This window comes from Panthera pardus, unplaced genomic scaffold (genome assembly GCF_024362965.1).
Source record: "Panthera pardus isolate Hobbes unplaced genomic scaffold, ASM2436296v1 HiC_scaffold_21, whole genome shotgun sequence".
In the NCBI taxonomy this organism is placed as follows: Eukaryota; Metazoa; Chordata; class Mammalia; order Carnivora; family Felidae; genus Panthera; species Panthera pardus.
Genome location: NW_026526777.1, coordinates 59,333,186 through 59,355,367, shown reverse-complemented (window position 1 = coordinate 59,355,367; position 22,182 = coordinate 59,333,186). Strand labels below are relative to the sequence as shown.

The 22,182-nt window shown below is 39.2% G+C and overlaps 1 long non-coding RNA gene across 2 annotated transcripts in view; it reads left to right on the top strand.

The window, feature by feature from the left end:
* Positions 1-22,182, top strand: part of LOC109261525 (uncharacterized) — a 265,266-nt gene that overhangs the window by 855 nt on the left and 242,229 nt on the right. The gene's annotated exons all lie outside the window — the stretch shown is intronic.

Genomic DNA, 22,182 nt, shown 5'->3' with positions numbered 1-22,182 from the left:
TCCTGGGAAGCATTTAGATGCTTGGACTGTGTGTGTGCGTGTGTGAAAAGCATGCACACGCTTATGTGGGTGAGGACATGTGGCTGTGTGTGCCTCTGAGAATGTCTATGCATCGGTCTGGAGATATCCAAGTATATCTTCTTATTGTGTGTACATGGGTCTGTGTGTTTATGTATTTTCGTGAGTATGAGGTGTATCTGTGTACATGGGTGAGGCCGTACCATGTATGTGTGATTGTATGTGTGTCTATTGCCTCCCTTATGTCACTTCACATCCTGGAACCCCGTCACTGCTTAGCTGCCTCACCCCTGTATCTTGAGTCCTCAGCCTGAGACCACAAATGCTCACAGACCTTGGGGATTGGCCTCATTTCTGTGCCTGTGTATGTGTGTTGGGGATGTCCGCATCTGGTGTCAGCACTAAGTACCAAGAAGCCCATCCCCGCCTGGTGGCAGACAGCCACCAAAGGACAGCCTTGAAGCCGGGACCTGTTGCTGCCCCTCACTGCTCAGAAAGCTGGGGCATATGTCTGCGTATAGGTCTCTAGGTGTGGCATGTCCCGTGTTGTTAAAAGAATCAGCTCCAGGGCTGACTGTACATTCTAGCATAACTTTCATTTTTAAAATTTTTTTTAACATTTATGTATTTTTGAGACAGAGGGAGACAGAGCATGAATGGGGGAAGATCAGAGAGAGAGGGAGACATAGAATCTGAAGCAGGCTCCAGTCTCTGAGATGTCAGCACAGAGCCCAACGTGAGGCTGGAACTCACAGACCACGAGATCATGACCTGAGCCAAAGTCGGACACTTAACCAACGGAGCCACCCAGACACCCCTCATTCTAGCATTTCGGAATAAGGTGGGATGTGTGGAATTCCTCAGAAAGGCGCAGATGTTTTCAGTTTAGGCCTCTTAGAGGCCCTGTGGGGACCTGAAGAAAGCTCTATGTAGATAGACCACCTTCCAACAAAACATACAGACCTACAATATTCTGAGGACTATGTTAGGGGAGGGTGTCTCTAGCACCTCCCCCAAAAGCCTTCAGGTTAAAAACCTGCAGACTCTTTGTTCATTGTTTAACCAAACCTAGTTGTAATATGTGCTCTCCAGATGTTTGCAATTGGAATGGCTGTGTTTTCAAGGAAATGGTTGGCTGTTCAACTGGGAGTGGGGGCCACAGGCAGAAGAATGTGTGAACAAGGCATCTGCCTCTGGGCAGGGCTCCAGCTGGGACCCTGGTCCCAGCTCTTCCAGCAGTTCCCTCCATGCCCTGGACAAGTCCTTTCCCCTCTCAAGGACTCAGTTTCCACATGTGGAGAAGGAGCGTCCTTGGAGGTCCCACCCATGTCAATCTAGTTTGGATTATTGGCCGCGGGGTGAGGGAGGGTGGGGTGGGTATACTTTGCCCCTGGTGACCAGAGGTGTGGGCGTGCATCTTCTCTCCTGGGAGCAGCCGAGTTTGGGGCACGGAATGAGCTTTCTGCCTGACATGAGGCCAAGGCCATTGCCTGATCAGAGGGACCTGTGTGGCATCCCCCTTGGTGCCTCAGGGGGGCAGGGACAGAACCTTGCAGATTTGGGCAAAAGGCCTCTAGCGCCCATTGACTCCGGATCTGCAGTCAGAAGGCACGGCTTACAGTAGTGAGTTGGTGGCTGATTCTGAATTCTGTATTTCTTGGGGCACATCGTTTCAGGAATCAGAACTTCCATTTACTGGGGGCTACTCTGTGCCGTACCCTGTGTGTACAGATAACTTTCTGAGGTGAGTGCGATTGTCCCCACTTTACAGAGAAACCGAGCTTGGAGGGGAGGCGTGAGTTGCTCAAGAGCACACAGCTGACAGGGTGCGGAGCCAGGGACTTCACCCCCAGGTCTGTCTGACATCAGAGCCAGGCTTTTACCTGTCATAACCCAAACGTGTCCATCCACGTCTACACAGCACTGCAATGTCAGCATGTGTGGTGCCATGATTTCCATCGCACGGATGTGAAAACTGGCCCAGAGAGAATAAATGATGTCCCAAGGGCAGAGAACCAGTAAAGGACAAGTTCAGGTCTTCTGTTTGTGAGCCCTTTGTTCAGCATGGGTGCCCCCTGAGGGCATGGCCATAAGCCCATGTCCCACCAAAGCCGACTTCCTCTCTCCTTCCCTTTCTCTGCCCACCCCTTTGGGGAGCATCTCCCCTCAGTATCAGGGAGCCAGGCTCCAGTGGAGTGGCATAGGGAAGCCCTTTGCCTAGAAATCCAGGAATCAAGTCAAGTCTTCCTTCTCCCCATTTTCTGGGTTCAGAGGAGCCACATCCCTGCCTGTCACAGCCTTTCCCAGAGACACCTCCCACCCTTCTTTCTGTAACTGTTGGCTTAACAGTCAGTTGCTTTTTTATTTTTTCTATTTAAATTTTTTTAAATGTTTTTATTTATTTTTGTAGGAGAGAGACAGAGCATGAGCGGGGGAGGAGCAGGGAGAGAGAGAGACCCAGAATTCGAAGCAGGTTCCAGGCTCTAAGCTGTCAGCACATGAACTGTGAGATCATGACCTGAGCCAAAGCCGGACACTAGTGCACTGTACCATCTGAAAAGTAGGAAGAAAGCTTTAAGTTGGTAGACTGTTACCAAAGAATTTCTGTAAGTTAGTTTTGGAAGTTACAGGAAAGGCAAAGATAGAACAGACAGCGTTTTGATCATTAAGGTGCTCATAAAAGAATAGAGCTGTCCCTGCGGTTTTTGAAACAGAAAAGTTTCTATGGTTTTTAAAAATAATTTTCAAAGGAATTCATTTTTATTCATGTCCATGTGTTCACTTCACAAGTAACTCTTAAGTGCCTATTAGCTACTAAGTGTTATCGTGCTGTTGAGAATATAAACGTTCAAAAACCAGGCTCTGCACCCCAGGAGTTTGTTGTTAGCACTGTCATTTGTATTATTTACTCTATTTAGTGCTTACTAGGTGCCAGAGTCTCATAGAGCTTATAATTATCATTGTTATTTTGTATTGGCATTTGTTCCAGTTACCGTAAGTTCCCAGTGAGGAATCCGAGTTTTCAAAGACTGGGTAGAATCTATGGTAAGCGTGCAGAGTGAGTAGTTCAATTTGCCAGGTAGAGAGGCAGAAGGACCAACATTTGTATGTTTGACACTTTTTGTAAACTGTCACGGTTATGTGCTTGGCGGAGTACACAGCAGTGCAGAGGCGAAGGTGTACGAGTGAACTTAGCAGGATTTAAGTACAGCTGGGTTTTGCAGGTAGAAAACGTGTGCTATGGCAATGGTTGGGAATGAGGTGAATACCTAGGTTAAGACAAGCTTATAGAATTTTGTTACTGCTATAGAAAGGAGTAGATCTTACCCGATAGGCCTTGGGAAATTTCTTTGGTAGAACGCTTGTAGCGGCAAATAATAGGTGACTTCTAACAGTGACTAAAATAGTAGGAACCAGAAATGTTTTGATGGTTCAGTGATGTCATCATGATCCCAGTTTTCTCTTGTTCAGTTTTGGAGTTGGTGGTATTTTTATTTCTCCTTTCCAGGGTGACTACTTAGCAACAGCTCCAGGTATCATATTCTCACATGGCAACATCCAGTGGGTGGGAAGGACTGCTTTTCTTTAGGTGTTTCTTCTCACTAGAAAGAGGCTTGCAGTAGACTTCCTCTAACATTTTAAAGACTAGGTTATGTCACATACTCATTCCTAAACTGGTCCCTGGTAAATCAGGTACTGTGATTAGCTTAGAATAATCCTTTCTCTTTTTGAAGCCAGGGTGAGGCCACCTTCTTTGTGTATGGAGACAATAAATATCCAAATAAAGTTGTGATTCTCTAGCAAGAATGAAGAATATGGGATGGCTCTTAGGGAAGGAGCCAGCAGTTTTTGATGCAGGGATTTTGGAGAATTTGAAGCAGAAGGCTAATAAGATTAGATTTGAGTTAGGACACTCCGGTTGATACATAAAATACAGATCACCAAGCCTTTTTCCTAAAGAGTCAGTGAATATTTTAGGTGATGTGGTCTCTCAGCTCTGCCCTTGTAGTGTGAAAGCAGCCATAGCAATATGTAAGTGAAGACATGGGACTATGCCCCAATAAAACATTATTTACAGAACCAGACGGCAGGTTGGATTTGACCAGTGGCCGTAGCTTGCTGAACCCTCATATGAAGGATAGGTTATAGGAAACCACATAAAGACTGGGAGGCAAAGGAAGCTCTTGTTTTCTTAGCCTAGTATTAGTCCATTATGAAACTTTCAGTTGTGTAGATTGAAAACGTCAGGGGGTTCAATTTATTCCATTAATTTTCTTTTTTCTGGGCCTTGTGTCTTTCTCATTTGTTTTGCTTTTTTTTTTATTCATTTAAGAAATAATAATATTTGGTGGCTTTTTTTTCCCTGTGAAAATCATCAGTTAAGAAGTCATGTTTGACTAGGGCAGTAGCAGGGAAAAGACAAGGCAGAGACTGAAACAGTATAGTTAATACGAATTTGTGATTCCTGAATATAAAAAGTTAGGGGGTGAGAAAGAACTCTCAGAAGATTCAGACGTTTCCAGATTGTGTGTCAGCATTTAAATTGGACATGAAGAATGAGTAGGACTTTTTCAGATGAACAGAGGAAAGCAGCAGGAATGAGGACACAGTAATTATAACTTTTTGATTATTTTGGCAATAATTGCCTTTAATAGGTGAACTGTATTTTTAATTTTCTAAGAAATTAAGGAAACGAAACAAACAAAAAACTGTAATCATTAGTATGTTTTTATACTGGGTCTGATAGTTCTGTTTTTTCTAGAACAATCCCTGTTACTTCTTTTGATTCCTATCTGCCAGAAAATTGAACTAAGTCCTATTTAGTTGGAGAAAATTAACTCATTTTTCATATTTGAGAGGAAATTGTATATGGTAGAACATATTGGCAACCACCAGGATTCTCTTTTTTTTTCTTCTGAATAAAATAAGATTGTTGCTTGTTTCACACTTCTGACATCATGATTTCATCTATTCCTTTTAAACCTTTTTTCAAATGGAGATATAGGAATGTAAGAATTTTCAAGGCAAATACCAAGAAAAAGAGTTTCCAGGAAAGGTATTCTGTGACATAACCTTTTGAATGTAACCATGTGTAAGACATCAACCCAAATAATAAAATTTCATATAATGCGGTTGTGTTAGAGGCACCCCAACGACACCCAGATTTGATTATTGACTAGAAGCGCTCCCAGACCTCAGCATATAGTTGTACTCATGCCTGTGGTTTGGTATGGGGACAGGCTAGAAAGGCCAATCACAGAGAAAAGGTGCATGAGGTGAAGGCCAGAGTAGACCAAGCCTAGCCTTCCAGGAATCCTTTCTCTATGGAGTTAGCAGGATGTCCTTAATTCCTCCAACATCAAATTAGGACAGCACAAGTGAAATGTTGTCTGCCAGTACAAGGCTTAGGGATACTCAGTGCCCGAGGTTTTCATCAAATGCTAATCACATAGGCATCTTCTCCTTAGCATGTCCCCAAATTCCAGGTTTTCAGAAGGAAATCAAGTGCACGGCCTTAAGCACATTGATTGTACCAGCACTTAGGCAGAGTGAGCCACTCTTAACCAGCTAGGGAATTGTGGGAACCCTCCTTAAATCCAAGATCCCAGGGAACAACCAAGGGCCAGTCATTCAAGTAGGATGTTCTGAGGGTAGCCATCTTTGGCCTGCTGGATGAAACCTGTTCTGCATAGGAATTATAGCCCTGATGTCATTTTTGGTGGTGTCTTCATATTTTACTAGCAAGTAATATGATGGTTACCATGGTACTGGTTTCAGTTTCAACATACATATGAAGTAGGTATTTGTACAAAAATTACTAGCGCAATAGTAGGTCATTATAATCTTTTTTATGTGATTAAGCTTCATTATGATTCTAAGATACGATCAACATAATGATTTTTGACTTAAAATTACAATAAAATCTCTTAATTATATGGAAAACCCAGGTTTGATTCATATAGTGCTGAATCCCTGTTTATAGTTATAAGATATTTGATCATATTCACCAATTGTTTTCTTGCCTAAGTATACAAATAACTTTTGTATGTGTGCATTTTGCTTTATGTATTTTCATATACTTCCATATGGGAGAGAGTCCCCCTATTGTGTTACTTTCATCTCTATCTTAATTTTCAAGGTGACTCTATCATGCGTTAATATATGCTAAGAGTAGCTTCAATGGATACCGTGTTTTGTTGTTGTTGTTTTTGTTTTATACATTTAATAAGCCTTATTTTTTACAGCAGTTTTCAGTTCACAGCAAAATATAATAGAAAGTACAGAGAGTCTCCATATTCCATACCGTGCTCCCGTACACACCTAGCCTCCCCTGTTGTCAACATCTTGCATGACAGAGGTCCATTTTTAGTAGTATATTTTTTCAGTTCCTTCGTTTATTTTTGACGAGAGAGCATGCATATGTGTGAGCAGCAAAGGGGCAGAGAGAGAGGGGAGAAAGAATCCTGTGCTGTCACCACAGAGCCTGATACAGGACTTGATCCCATGAACTGTGAGATCATGACCTGAGCTCACATCCAGTCTTGGACGCTGAACCAACTGAGCCACCCAGGTACCCTGACAACAGTGGTGCATTTTATATGGACACTAACTCATCATTTTCAGGCCAAGTCTCTAATTTGCATTAGTGTTCAGCCTTGGTGTTATACATTCTATGAGTTTTAACAAATGTGTAATGATGCAAATCCGCCTTTGTGGTATCGTGTGAAAGAGTTTCACTGCTTTAAAAGTCCTCTGTGCTGTGCCCCTTTATCCCTACATTCAACCCTACCCTTACCTCCATAGTCTTGCTCTTTCCAGAGTGTCATATAGTAAGAATCATACAGTGGATATCTTTGAATGTTTAGAAAATTAGAATTCCCCGGTAATTGAATGTAGGCATTCAAGATATTCTTTGCCCTTTGTTTTGTTTTGTTGCTCATCAGTAGAGGATCTGATGATATATGCCTTCCATGAAAAAAAAACATGATTTCTCTAGATGTGTGTCACCTAATTGGGAGGGTTGAGAAAAATGATATCATGAACCACTACCAAGCACTCACATTGGGATCATCTTCCTAGGTGATGTGTGGTGGGTCTAGTTAGACTCTCTAGCAATGGAAAGAGACAGTCTCAAGAAGTTAGAACTTTATCAACTGGAATGCCAAATCATTCTTACTTACCTTGTCATTGGAAATAAGGCCAGGGAGAGTCCGTTTGCTATGGTTTGGCCATGCAGCAAAGTACAATAGCTATAGAGCACATTTTGTGAGGGGATGTTTCCTCCTAAAACTGAACAGCCTCTACTGAAGGGCTGGGGAAGTTCTGCCATGTGACAGCAAGATAAACATACTCTCTTTTAACTCCTCTCATAGTGGAAGTCCAGAAAAATCATGCTAGTTTCAGTTTGACATTGTCAGGTTATGATTATCATTCTCCTAACGATACCATTTTCCTCCAGTGTCATAGAGTCAGTCAGTGATGGTCATTGGAAACATCAGTTCACATGTAGGTGTCAAATTCCGATGAAACCTATTCTTGCTTTCGGTCAATAAAGAGGAGAAAGTAAGATTTCTTAGTGCTTTAAGCCTACCAATGGTATAATTCCCATTCAGTGTAGTGTGGTTTCCAGGTGTGGTCCCAAAGCAATACTTTTTAACAAATCATAAGCCATACACTTGTAATTTCCTCTATTTTTTTATTGTTGGTTTAACATGTATTTTGCTTTCTTCTTTAGGAGCAGATAAGATTACTGAGAAATACTCTATAACCAGGTAGGATTTTTATGGATTTGTAAAAATGACATTTGTTGGGGCACCTGGGGAGCTCACGGGTTAAGGGTGTGACTCTTGATTTCAACTCAGGTTTGTGAGTTCAAGCCCCCCGTTGCGTTTTGCACTGACAGCCTCCTTGGGATATCTTTCCCACTTTCTATGTGCACTCTCAAAATATAAAGGAATGAAATGAAATGAAACGGAAAATGAAAGGAAAGGAAAGGAAATGAATGAACTGAAAATTATGTGTTTCCTAAGGGAATGCAGAGAACAAAAGCAGTTGTTGAGTGTTCTACCCTGGACTAGACACTATATACTATGCATAACCTCTGTTAAGTTATACAGTCATTGTATAGCTTTGCAAAGTAGCTGTGTTATTCTAGCCTACTTTTTATTACTTTGGCAACTGTTGTTCAGGGAGGTTGATTACCCGTCCCATGGTTCCATAGTTAATGAGTACCTGAGGGGTTTGCCCGTCACCTTGTGTAGCTTCCACATCCATTCTCTTGTTCCTCAGCAGCACTGAGATCAAGATACAGATCCTAGGGCAGATCAACTCAGAATGTCAAAGGTAATGATGTTGGAAGTCTAATTTAGGGTTTTCTTAAGAACCCAGGTTAGTCCAAGCATTTGTCCTTATATATTTGACAGTAGTGCTAACAAAAGTAATTAGTGTAGTGGTAACTAATCCCTTGTTTTTACCATCAGAGATTTTAGGGTGGATGTCAGCTATGACCATGGTGTCATGGCTTTTACATAATAAGCAAGATGAAGTCAGGCATATCCTTAGATGTGGTGATATCTCCTCTTCTTGAGACAAATGAGTTTTCTGTAAGAGAAGGATATCTAGTTGTAGACCATGTTACGTTAATTAAATACAGCCTCTATTTCGAGGATATTGCTATATGATTCTCTGTTGCCTAAGTTCCCAGTATGGTTTCCCTTTGGGCTCGTACCCTTGACTAGTTCTAGGAAGCTTTTTCTTTTTTTGGAGATATTTTTCCCCATGATTTTTCTGTACTGTGTTTTTGTCATTTTACTTTCTTCTATGGTTTCCTGGTATTTTTTTTCCATTAATTTTTCCAATTGTGCCAGCTAAGGACTCTCCATTTTTCCAGAGCCCAAATCAAAAGCACTTAGAATCTCAAGATTTGGGGAACCTCAGAGACTAATTCATCAAAATACCCTCTCGGACTTCAACCTTTGTTTAACCTCCTTGTCCAATGGTTGTTTCCATGGAGAATTTGAAACTCAAAAGAGATTGAAGTGACCTAGTTGGATATGATAAGTGACAGAAATTAGATTTAAATTTGGGTTCTTTTCTTGCTTTCTTTGTTTCCTTTCTTTCTTTGTTTTTTTTTCTTCATCTTGCAGGCAAATGTTTTAGTAATAGAAAGCTGGGAGTGGGTCTAATGAATACAATGAAGGAGGGTAAGAATTGAATTAGCAGAGGAGACCAGGTTTCAAGAAGAACAACACTGAGTTGGATAGGAATAAGAGTTTTAGAAAAGATGTCAGAATATGGGGGTTTATGCCAAGTGAGATAAAGGTGAATGACAGGAATGAAGGACCTAGGATTAGGGGAGTTGTTTAGAAAGGCATATTCAAAAGGAGAGTTCAAGAGTGTCCTGACCAGGTTTCTGCTTTTGTGTGTGTTGGTTTCATTGAAGATACCTCAGATTTTCTGATAAGAGAGATTAAAAATCATCTGAGCTGCTGGGAAGAGTCTGTTCACAACAAATAGAAATATGATATCATCGAATTCCACCCCAACTTAGGGAGGATAGCTTAGATACTCTGAAGGAATTGGGGGTGGGGGTGAAGATTCTGAACTACAGAGATTTATGGCCCAAGGCAAGCTGTCTCCTCACTCCACCTCTTTTCCTAAATCTGTGTTGCCTTTCCCATGTGCCTGTAGGGCTGGGCAGGGCTAGGATTGACTTGTCAAATCAGTAAGGGAGCTTCATCTGGATAGGTGATAACATGCCTATGTTGAGGTGACTGTGTGGATGACTGAGACTCCCAACTCGCTTGTTCTCCAGGAGCAGGACATGGCTCCTACCCTCGGTCATTTGAGCCCATCCTTGTTGTAGGAGTGTGTGCCTTCTTAGGCTAAAGATTGAAAGGTTGGAGATTGCCACTGAACTGTGCCGAAGAGTGATGTAGGAGTGGGATCTCATAGGAAAGAAAATATTCAGGCAGCATATAGAGAAATAGAGGCACAACTACCAGGACCATTTTGATCGCAGTCTCTCTCCTTGGGTAGTTGAATGCCCCTGAAGGCTTGGAAGGTCTTGCTAGTTATTATGGACCTAAATAAGACAAGACCAGTGTAGGAACAAAGTTGGCCTTGGGAAATTTTAATCTTTTAATCTCTAGTTAGTACTACCACTCATAACATAGAAACCTTAACTTGGATTTATTTACTTAAACGGAGGTCTACCTGACACACAATGTAATCTGTGATGCAACAACTCTGGATGGTCCACCATGATCGCCATAAGCGTAGCTCCCATCTGGTAATGTATGATGCTATTACAATACCACTGACTAGATTCCCTATGCTGTACCTTTGAGCCTTGTGATTTATTCATTCTATAACTGGAACCCTGAACTTCCCTCTCCCCTTCCCCCATTTTGTACATCCCCCCACCTCCCCTCCCTTCTGGCAAGAGTCAAATCTCTGCATTTATGGGTCTGTTTCTGCTTTTTCTATGTTTGTTCATTTGTTCCCCTTTTTAGATTCTACATAGAAATGAAACCATATAGGATTTGTCTTTCTCTGTCTGACTTATTTCACTTAGCCTCCTACCATCTAGGTATATCCATGATGTTGCAGATGGCAGGATCTCATTCTGTTTTATAGCTGCATAATATTCCATTGTGTGTGTGTGTGTGTGTGTGTGTGTGTGTGTGTGTTTGTGTGTGTGTATGCTTTTGTGTGTGTGTGGTCTGTTCATGTTTTGGTGGACACTTGGGTTGCTTCCATATCTTGTCTATTGTAAATAATGGTATAATAAAGATACCGGTGCATATATCTTTCCAAATTAGTATTTCCATTTCCCTTGGGTAAATAAATACCCAGGAGTGGATGACTGGATCCCATGGTATTTGTATTTTTAATTTGTTGAAGCCCCTCCATACTGGCTTTCAGTGTGGCGATACCAATTTACATCCCATGACCAGTGCACAACGTTTTTTTTTTTCTCCACACCCTGAGCAACCCTTGTTTCCTGTGTGTTGAAACTGAGCCATTCTGACAGATGTGAGGTGGGAAGTCATTGTGGTAACTGTGATACATTTAATTTTCAACCATTTCAGAGAATTCCCTGCCTGTCACACTTGGTTATGGAAACTCAGACTGGGTCTTTCCTGGAGATTTTACAGGTTAGGAGAGGTGGAGGCAAAACAGAGAACTGAGAGCTTTTTAAAAACATGGTCCAAATTTTGAAAGACCTATACTCTGGAAACCGTAAAACACTGATGAAAGAAATGAAAGGTGACAGAAAGAGATAGACATCTGATGCTCATAGATGGGAAGAGCACATATTTTTAAAGTGTCTACCCAAAGCAATCTACAGATGTAATGCAATCCCTTTCAACATACCAACAGCATTTGTCACAGAGATAGACAGTCAATCCTAAACGTTGTATAGAACCACAAAAGACCTTGCATGGCCAAAGCAATATTGCCAAAGAGGAAAACTGGAGGTATCGCAATCTCAGATTTCAAGTTTTATTCCAAAGCTGTAGTAATCCAAACAGTATGGTGGCTACTGACGTAAAAAATAGCCACATAGCTCGATGGAATAGAATGGAAAAACCAGAAATAAATCCACAACTGTATGGTCAGTTCATCTTCCACAAACAGGAAAGACTATCCAGTGGGGAAAAGGCAGTCTCTTCACCAAATGGTGTTGGGAAAACTGGACAAGCCACATGCCAAAGAGTGAACCTGGACCAATTTCTTTACCATACACACAAATAAACTCAAAATGAAGTAAAGACCTAAATGTGAGACCTGAAACCATAAAAAATCCTTGAAGAGAGCACAGGCCATCATTTCTCTGACTTTGGCTGTAGCAACATTTTATGTCTCCTGAGCCAAGGGAAATAAATCAAGAACAAACTATGGGGACTACATGAATCTACAAAGCTTTTGCACAGTGAAGGAAACCGTCAAAACTAAAAGGCAACCTCTGGGATGGGAGAACATATTTGCAAATGTTTTGCAAATCCAGTAAAGGGTTAGTATCCAGAATACATAAAAAAATGATACAAGTCAACATCCCCCCCTCCAAAAATCTCAGTTTCAAAATGAGCAAAAGACATAACCAGACATTTTTCCAAAGACAACATACAGATGGTGAACAAACACATGAAACGATGCTCCCCAAAACTACAACGAAATACCACATCACGCCTGTCAGAATGGCTAAACTCCAAGACACAAGAAGCATGTGTTTGCGAGGATGTGGAGACAAAGGAAACCTCTTGCACTGTTGGTGGAAATGCAAATGGGTGTGGCCCCTGTGGAAAACAGTATGGAGGTTCCTCAAAAAATTAAAAACAGAACTCTCCTATGATCCAGTTATTGCACTACTGGATACTACCCAAAAAATACAAAAACATGAATTCCATGGGACACACGCACCCCTGTGTTTATTGCAGCATTATTTCCAATAGCCAGCACAAGCGTCCACTGACAGATGTGAACGAAGAAGAAGCCCTATATGTATGTATATGTGTGTGTATATGTATATCCATACACACACACACACACACACACACACACATACACACTGTAGTATTAATCATAAAACAATGAAATCTTGCCATTTGCAATCACCTTGATGGAACCTGAGAGTAGTATGGTAAACAAAGTCAGGGAAAGACAAATACCATATGATTTTACTCATGTAGCACTTAAGAAACAATGAATGAGCAAAAGGACGATAAAAAAGGGGGAGACAAACCAAGAAATAGGCTCTTAACTGCCGAGAACAAACAGATGGTTCCCAGAGAGGAGGTGAGTGGTGGGAGGGGTGAAAGAGGTGATGGGGATGAAGCAGTGTCCTTGTCATTATGAGCACGGGGTGAGTATGGAGTTGATGAATCACTGTATTAATAAACTAATATAACACTGGATGTTACTATTACTGGAATTAAAATAAAACTTAATGAAAAAACCAGAGGGCAACTTTTAATTATACCAAGAAACTTCGTTGAATAAACAGATAGCTGACATTTCACTTAATTTTTGAATTTTTTTTTAAATAAATGAACATGTTTTTGTTGTATATTTTTGCTCTAAAGTCTTTCCGACAAACCTGGTCCTGATGATTCATGGTCTACATCAGCTAGCCAAGATTTAGATTTTGGTACCAAGGTAAAGTACCCTCCTGTGAAACTCACTTTCCTGCTCTGAATTGAGTTTTCTCCCTTATTTACTCTGAAAATTTAAGAGTAGCCTGTGTATCATCATTTTATGTGTGTAATGAAAAGTTACCAAGAACAAACCACTTTACAGATACATGACGCGTTGAATGTTTTGTTTTGTTTTGGTTTGGTTTACTTTGGTAATTCCTAGAGGTGGAGGCTGATAAAAGAATGGGCTGGAAAATATATAATGACCATCAATTTATATTGGGAAAAGCTTTCTCATAATGGAGGCAATATGACACTTGGTTAAGGATAAGGATTCTTACTGCGATAGTAACATGACTGATAATACTCATGCCTAAATGAAATCTTTTTGGATCCAAATATCTATTGTAGGTTGCCCCCCGCCCCAGGCAGTTTTTATTTTGGTGAGATACAGGATTTTCCTTTAGCTCTATCCTTTGTTCTACATTTAGACTAAAATAATATTAGAAAATGTAGAAATTTAGATGTTTACATTATTTCTCAACAATTACCTTACAAAGGTGTTCCCCTGTAGTTTTGAAATAACTCCCTGAAGAGTAAGTTAAAATTGTGCATCTCCCCGAAGACTACGTATTTTGCTGAAAAGAGTAGCTCTATGAGCAGAGGCTCTTCATAGCCAAGTTGTCAAATTTCTAATTTCAGAAACCTTTCATATTCTAGCTTTTAAAAATATCTCCTCCTAGTCCTTGTGTCAGATTCTAAAATTTAAAGTTTCAGACATCTGATATTTAGTTAAATATTCATTTCAATACCCCTACATCATTATAAGCTACTGGAGGTTAGGAAACATACTTGTTTGACTCCTGGAGCTCCGAGAATAAAGTCTTGCTTGGAAGAAGCAATGTCATAGTTTTTGAATGTGAATAAATGAGTAGGGAAATGGAATTCCGTAGAATGGAATTTGAAAAATAATGAAATACGCATGATATGTCAGAATTAAATATGTGAATTTAAAAAGTAAGGCTTCAGTTTATATTTTTTTAGTGTTTAATATGTATAAATGGAAATGAATTCTATTGAGGAAATCAGGAGTTACATACGAAAGAAGGTTGCAGTATATTTTTAGTATCCTCCCACTGTGAGCTTAGAATTGCAGAGAAAAAAATTCCTCAGCCTTTGTTTTTTTAACCCCATCCGTGTCCCATTACATACATCCTTTGAAGGTTCACATTTCTTCCTAGAATTCTCATTCCCAATTCTTTCTCCATAGTGCAAGTTGATGTGTTAGGAACCTTTTTTTTTTTTCCTGTTCTTTTGATAGTCTAGTAATAATATAGCTTTTAGGAAGTGATAGATGCCAGTAATCGAACATTTTTTTATAGTGAAAAAAAAATTCTTTACTACAGTATTTATAACCAGATAACTGTAGAGTGATAAAAGTCAGTATTTTAGGGATATACTGTGAATCAAAGCCTCTGTTTTATGTATAGACTTTTATATATATCTTTAAAATGTTAAAAGAGACTATTGTTCATAGTATATTCCCAATCCTACTTATGTACCTGTTAAAAAGTGTATGTTGTTTCTACTTACCTTATTTTGCTCACATGTTTCCTTTTCTTCCTTGTCTTAAGCTCATGCTTGATTGATTGGTCATGTCTTATTTTTTTTTTTCCTTTTTCCTCTTTCCCCCATGCTTTTTAAGTTATTTTTGATATTTTTAAAGTTTTATTTATTTTGGACCGAGAGAGAGAGAGACAGAGTGCAAGCAGGGTAGGGACAGAGACAGAGGGAGACACAGAATCCAAAGTAGGCTCCAGTATCCGAGCTGTCAACACAGAGCTCAATGTGGGGCTCAAATCCACAAACCATGAGATCATGACTCATGAGCTGAAGTTGGATGCTGAACTGACTGAGCCACATACGTGTTCCCCCCACCATACTCTTTTTTAATGATTACCCCTACCCTAATATTTCCTTGCAGAAAACATTTCTTTAGTGTCTGTTCTTTTAGTACATCACTTTCTGTCAACTCCATTGTCAACATATGTGATTATGGAATTCTACTGTCTGTGTGTAGTTTTCATCCATGACTCATTGCCCCACAAGGTTTATTATCCTTTTTTTCTCTTTCTTGGAAGGAGCCGAGCTAAATGTTTTTGTAGTGTTTGTATTTCTCTTGGAAAGGGAGAGAGAGAGAATCAGCAAGTGCTAGTAAGGAGGAGCAGACAGAGAGGGAAGGAGGAAATCTCAAGCAAGAGATTCCCATGCTGTCAGCACAGAGCCGGATGTGTGGCTTGAACCCCACTAACCGTGACTTCATGACCTGAGCTGAAATCAAAAGTTGGTCACTTAACTGACTGAGCCCCCCAGGCATCCCAGAAGTAGCTACATTTAAACAGTCATATTTGTCTTTAATGTTTTGAGAAATAGAAGCAACTTAAACTGTTTGCAATTCCAACCTACCGACATAAGATACTACTGAAGAGTAAGTTTGTATATTTTCTCTTACAAGAGATAGTTCATGCCAGTCTAAATCATGCAAACACTTCACAAGATAACATATTTAAATTTCTTAGTGTTAGTTTTTTCAACATGCTTTCAGTTACCTAGGGTTCAATGTTATCTGAGGTTACTTTGGTAATGCATTTACCCGATATTAATCAGTTACAGGTACGGCGAGTAACATTTTGAGACTACCTATGAGATCTCTTGTAATCCTCACCACATGAGAAAATGGAGACTGGTAATAAATAGTAAATGGCATAACTGAGATGTGAAACTACATTTGAATGATTCCAAAGCCTGTGTTCCTTGTGTAATGGTGCTCATTTGGTAATGGTGAATATTACAATGATTTTATCGAATTGGATTCTTGTAATCCTTAAAGCTGTTAATTCTTTTCTAGAATGTCCAGAAACCACGTGTAGCAAAGCTACTGCATTCTTCTTGGCAATCCATGAAAAACAGTAAGCTACTGGAAGGCTTGTTTTATTCACTAATTCTTGTCCATTCTTGTGTTATTCACTAATTTGAAGTTACAGATATTTTCATGTCCTCTTTACTTTGTTTTCTACTAAGTGAGAGCAAAACGTGGCACTGTGAAACCAGAAGGTGGAACCTTATCTGAGGACAACAATCCTGATTCTGAAAATTAAGATATGGCTGAAACTCCACACCAGTAGCCAGAGTTTATGGCGATCCTCTTTGTGTTTTACCATCATCTAAATCTCTTCTGAAATCTTCTCTCAAGACGTTAGCTGTCCTTGGTCTTGCAAAGGTAAGTTGTTTTGTTTTATACTCCCCCAACCCCATACCATCCTCTTGCTCCTTATAATGATGAAAAGGATCTTAGGAAGAAATGGAAGTCCTCAAGATCATAATAGAAATCAGACTGATGACAACAGAGAGGAAGGTACAGGATTGAAATTTATAAAGTTTGGTGGGAGTAGACAATTCTCGGGTATGCCTTTATGGAAGCAAAGAAGGAGAAGGCAGCTGGAAAGAATAGCTCGATGCATAGGAAGATGAGGAGGGGGTTTAAGGGGAAGAATTCATTTTAGAGGGACGAGAGGAACTTAAAGAATGAAGAGTTGAGAGAAAGTATCATAAAATCAAAGCAGCAATAATGGGATTAAGGTAGAGCAGATGCTCTTTAAATTATAAAATGTGGGAGAAAATATTTTAAGTGCAAATTAAGAAAAAAAAAGCCAGGTAACAACCAAAAAATGCTTAGACTCTTCTGAATGACTTACAGCTGATTTCTGTGAAGAACTGGAAGAAATTTTTGCCCTTATGTTTCAGTTTAATAAAGGTGATATCCTGTATTTAGTTTGGCAAAACCTGTGTTTCTAAGGAATGCAAAGTGAAATCTGTTTTAGGCCATACCAGATTGCGAATTTTCAATTTCTGGCTATTGTCTTTCTTGGGGTTGCTAAGGTAACTTACTGTGTGGTATAATCTTGGTATATTTTAGGTATTTTGGAGTAGAAAGAAAGGAAATATATATTTATTCTTTTCATTAAATAAAATTTCTGGTGACGTAAATAAGGTTCTTTATCCGTAAAATGAAAAACTAAATTTGAAGCTGCAACACTGAATTTGTTTTTTGTTTTTTAGCTTATTTTTTTATTTTGAGAGAGCAAGCAGTATAGGGACAGGGAGAGAGGGGAGAGACATAGAGAATCCCAAACAGGCTCTTCATTGTCAGCACAGAGCTTGACGCATAGCTCAGACTCACAAACCAGTTTGCGAGATGACGACCTGAGCCCAAATCAAGATGCTTAACTGCCTGAACCACCCAGGTCCCACTTAAGCTGCCACACTCTGAAAGAAAAAATATATAAAATATGTTTTCTGCATTCTGATTTATCTTTTTTTAATTTTAAGTTTTCAACTGTGTATATATTTTGTGAGAGAGAGAGGGAGATTGAGACAGAGGCAGAGAGAGAGAGAGAGTGAGCAGAGGCAGAGGGAGAGAGAGAGAGAGAGAGAGAGAGAGAATCCTAAGCAGGCTCTGTGCTGCTAGTGTCAAACCTGACACAGAGCTTGAATATTGTGAGCCAAAATCAAGTTGGACGCTTAACCAGCTGAGCAACCCAGGTGCCACTCTTGTTTTAATAGTATCTGCATAGAATAGACACATACACACATACCAAATGAACGAACTCAACATGTATAAATTTTTGTCTAATATGAACTCTTTGTCATGACAGAATCATAAGGCAGGAAAGGTTTCCAAGAGAGTATGCAAAATTCTTTGTAGGAGATGATTTTTACTTTTTTGAAGATTTCCAACAATAGATACATTTTTAAAACAGTATTTATTTATTTTTGAGAGAGATGGAGCCTGAGCGGGGGAAGGGCAGAGAGAGAGAGGGAGACACAGAATCTGAAGCAGGCTTCAGGCTCTGAGCTGTCAGCACAGAGCCTGATACGCGGGACTCGATCTCAGGAACAGTGAGATCATGACCTGAGCTGAAGTCGGATGCTTAGCCAACTGAGTCCCCCGGGCACCCCAAGGTACATTTTATATTATTCAGGGAAAACTTTAGTATTCATAGTTGTTCAATTTAGCATGTAAATTCTTTCATGTCTAAAACTGAGAAAGACTGCAGAGTTGATTTTTTTTTTTTTTTGGTCCCTTTCTTCTTTCCTCCTGGGAATGTTCAGTCCTTCTTGATAATCAAACATGTATTTGAAGACTTTAAAATCTTCAAATTAGATGATCATAAACATATTAGTTGCTTAATGCTAGATTCCTTCTCCGGTTCTTAACCACCTTCCTATATAGTGTAGACAGGAAATTAGAGCTCTTCATATGCTGTTCCCAGTGGAATAATAAAACTATATGAAGTTTAAAATCGGTTTTTATATTTTTCTTAGACATCGTGGTAGTACTGGAAAATGGCTCAAAATTCTGTAATCCTGTATTTCTCTTCTATACTTTCAATCTTGTGCCTTAAGATTAATTTTTTTATTTCTTTTACTATTTTTTTTAATGTTGATTCTTGAGAGAGAGAGAGAGAGAGAGAGAGAGAGAGAGAGAGAGAGAGAGAATTCCAAGCAGGCTCCACGCTGAACCCTATGTAAGGCTTGATCTCATGACCCCAAGATCTTGAGCCGAGATCAAGGGTCAGGCACTTAATGGACTAGGCCATCCAAGCGCCCTTAGGCTATTAACTTCTATGCTGTTTTCTGTTCAAATATTTCCCAGTTGAAGACCAGATTTTAACCCCAGAGTGACCTTCATTGTGAAGGAACAGAGTCAAATTAAAGTTATGATAAAAAGATGATTCTTTATACAGAACATGAAAATAACACTTTCCAGAGAGTAACCAAGTGTTTATCGATTTTCCTAAATCTTTGGAGTTTCTGTTGTGTGGACTCCATAAACTCCAAGAAGATGGTTCTATGGTGGGTTAGGGTTGTCGCGTGCAGCCTACCTGTTTCTTAGCTGGACACAGTGGAGTGGGAGACTCTGGAAAATCTGGTGTAAAAGATACATGTAAGATCTGGACAAATGGAAGTTTCTTCAATTTATAACCATGAAGTCCTTTTTGGAAGCAGTGTTCCCTTGGAATTTTCTTTGACAAGTGCTATAGTATGAATATAGCCTTAGAAAAGTTCTTTTTGAATTTAATGATGCTTACTTATTTAGAGGATGCTAGTGGCTAATTTTAAAAGTTTGGACCGGTTACACATTTATACTTTAATGCATTAAATAAAAAACTTAGTCTTATAAAAAATCAGCTTCTCTACTGTTTTGAAAAATAGATGTGATTCAGATGGCTCTGTGAACTAGAGCTTTTTTCTCAGGCAGCATGCACATCCCCCGAAATGACTCCAGCCTCTGACTGGGACAGACTTTGTGCCGAAGCTAACTTTTGGCACAGTTACAGTGTATTGTTCTTCTCACTTCAGTCCTTCCCATTCATTTTTGTATCAGGTTTCACTTTGTTGCATAGGAAACTCATTCTTTCTAAAAAGCCATCCTCTTAAAATATGTTTAAAACAACAAACAAATTATCTGATGGGTAGATGCCACCAAAAGTTTATATTTTGATTTTTTTTAAAGTTTGTAAAACATGTTTAATTAAAATAGAGGGGGAAAAGGACATACAGATAAAGTCATCCAGTTTATGATAAAAAAATATGAAAAAATCTGAAAACATCATTTTGCCAGAATAAATTTCTTAGGATATATCTTAATTTATAGATTGCATAAAGTGAATCTGCAGAAAAATTTGGGTCACATCTCAGAAAACTAGAAAGCTTCCATAGCTATATTTTTATTTATAGCAACAGTGTAGTATTTAAATGGGAAGGCATCAAGATATATGCATGTATTAAAATTATATTTACCAAAGTGCACACTTAAAATGGTTAAAATTGTATTTTGTTTTATATATATATGAATATGTATATATATAAATATATATATGTATACTCATTTTTCATAAAAAAGTTATATTTACCATGAAAATGAGTACCTAGTATTTTGACTGAGGATTGTTGACAGCTCGTGGAAAGAGTTATACTCCCTTCTATGTGAGATGTGATATAATATGAGCATCCCAAATTCTTTACAGCAGAACACAATTTTTATTTTATTTTTCAATTTAGTTTTTAAAACGTTTGTTGGTTTATTTATTTATTTATTTAGAGTGTGCACACTGCGTGCTTGTGGGTGGGAGAGGGGCAGAGAGAGAAATAGAGAATCCCAAGCAGGCTGCATGCTGTCAGTGCAGAGCCCAACTCGGGGCTTGATCCCATGAACCTGATCATGACCTGAGCTGAAATCAAGAGTCAGACGCTTAACCAACTGAGCCTCCTAAGTGCCTTTAAATCTAATTTTTAAAATTTAGATATGTCACATACCAAAAAATTCATCCTTTTAAAGTGTACAGTGCATGGTTTTTAGTGTATTCATAGACTTGTGGAACTTTCACCACTGTCTACTTCCAGAATGTTTCCTTATGCCAATACCATCCCAAGTACACCCTGTGCTGTGCCCATCAGCAGTCACTCTTGCTACAGATCTACTTGCTGTTTTTATGGACACTGTATATAAATGGAACAATATTAAATGTGGTCTTTTGTGTCTGGCTTCTTTTACTCAGCATCATGTTTTTAAGGTGCATCCATGTTATAGCATGTGTCAGTACTATATTCCTTTTTTAGCTGAATAATCCATGGTATGGATAAATGACATTTTATTATCCATTCATCAGTTCATGGACATTTGGGTTGTTTCCACTTCTCAGCTGATATGAAAACTGTTGCTGTGAACATCCATATACAAGTTTCTGTGTGGACACATGTTTTCAATTCTCTTACGCAGATAACCTAGGAGTAATTTGCTGGGTCATATGGTAATTCTGTGTTTAACTTTTTGAGGAACTACCTAACTGTGGTGCATAGTGCTGGCACTGCACCATTTTACATCCCAACAATGTGTGGGGTTATAAATCCAATTTTGTTTGTAAGTTACTACATATATTTAAAAAAATTTGGAAACATGAAATTTTATATCTGGAATGATTTATAAAAGAACACTTGGTTTTCTTTATCCTACATTCACTTTTATGCTTTTTGGATGCTTGAAATTTTAACAGAACATATACAACACTTTTATAATCTATTTTGAAAACCAAATAGCTAAGGCTCTGTTAAAACAGTGGTAACCATGGCACAAGAACAGACATTCAGATCAATGGGACAGAATAGAGAACCCAGAAATGGATCTACAAACGTATGGCCAACTAATCTTTGACAAAGCAGGAAAGAATATCCAATGGAATAAAGACAGTCTCTTCAGCAAGTGGTGCTGGGAAAGCTGGACAACGACATGCAGAGGAATGAACCTGGACCACTTTCTTACACCAGACACAAAAATAAACTCAAAATGAATGAAACACCTCAATGTAAGACAGGAAGCCATCAAAATCCTCAAGGATAAAGCAGGCAAAAACCTCTTTGATCTTGCCCGCAGCAACTTCTTACTCAGCATGTCTCCGGAGGAAAGGGAAACAAAAGCAAATATGAACTAGTGAGACCTCATCAAACTAAAAAGCTTCTGCACAGCGAAGGAAACAATCAGCAAAACTAAAAGGCAACTGACAGAATGGGAGAAGATATTTGCAAATGACATATTGGGTAAAGGGTTAGTGTCTAAAATCTATAAAGAACTTACTAAACTCAACACCCAAAAAACAAATAATCCAGTGAAGAAATGGGCGAAAGACATGAATAGACACTTCCCCAAGGAAGACATCCAGATGGCCAACCGACACATGAGAAAATGCTCAGCATCACTCATCATCAGGGAAATACAAGTCAAAACCACAATGAGATACCACCTTACACCTGTCAGTATGGCTAACATTAACAACTCAGGCAACAACGGATGTTGGCGAGGAGGATGCGGAGAAAGAGGATCTCTTTTGCAATGTTAGTGGGAATGCAAGCTGGTGCAGCCACTCTGGAAAACAGTATGGAGGTTCCTCAAAAAACTAAAAATAGA